Source organism: Cuculus canorus, chromosome 3 (genome assembly GCF_017976375.1).
Source record: "Cuculus canorus isolate bCucCan1 chromosome 3, bCucCan1.pri, whole genome shotgun sequence".
Taxonomy (NCBI): domain Eukaryota; kingdom Metazoa; phylum Chordata; class Aves; order Cuculiformes; family Cuculidae; genus Cuculus; species Cuculus canorus.
In genome coordinates, this window is record NC_071403.1 from 101,511,681 (window position 1) to 101,512,725 (window position 1,045).

A 1,045-nucleotide genomic window follows, 5' to 3' on the forward strand; every position below is an offset into this window, starting at 1 on the left:
AGTTCCCATCTGTCGAAAACCGGGTACCTCCTATTGCTAAAATTATAATCTGGCTGCTAGTGAACAAGCCCTGTGAATAAGCAAGTATTTGGTTATCTCCTTCAGGCTGTTCACTCCTTGCATTTGGCAGGACCTCGTGCATATTACTGCCATTGTTTTGGATGCACACTTTCTCCCTTTTGGCAAGTTTTGCTGTGAACTCAAGAGGAAAGCAGAAAAGCCATGCTCAGATTCTGCTTAAAAGAATTTTTAAAGGTCAGGACAAGCTGCTAGAGGGAAAATGTGTCAGAATGTTGATTTTAAGAAAATCAATTGATGTCAAAATTCAATGCAAGAGGACAGATGCTTTGATGTTGGTAAACCAATTCTTGGTCCTTAGATGGATGCAACTACAGGAATGCAAAGCAATATTATTAAACCAAACACAGAGTTATTCAGAGGCATAAACCAATTAATTATAAAGGGGGAGGCCTCAAACCTTCCTTGCAATAACACACCAGTGCATCACTTTTTTAATGTGCTGGGAAGATTGATGGGATGACCTTCTTAGCCAGGGGAGAGCTGATGCAGTTCACATGAGTGTTCCTGAGTTCTTGGGCTGTTAATCCAAAATGTTGAATTTACAAGCCACTTTCCAATGAAAAGAATAGGACCTGTGTGAGGCTCCTTAGCTAAGAAAACAAAGGAAACAAAGAAGGAAGAAGAAGAAGAAACAGGCAAGCCCTCTGACTTCTTTATCACTTTCAGCCTTTGAACATGTGCCATATTTTTTAGGAGGATGTGGCAAACCTCTGTGCACCTCTGAGGTGTCTTAGCATGCCTTTGAATCTGTCAGGGCTCCAGTGGAGGTGAAATAGTGCCAGGAGCCCGCTTCAGCCCCTCTATCTCTCCTTCTCTTCTGCCCTATGGCTCCCTTTTGGATGCAGCAGTAACAGGGAGTCTATGTCCAGATCCTCAGTGTAAATCCAGGAAATTCCATGGACCATGTCACTCCCAGGTTTGTGAAGTTGTGGGGTCTCGTTTGTTTCACCGACTTCTTGCAGCC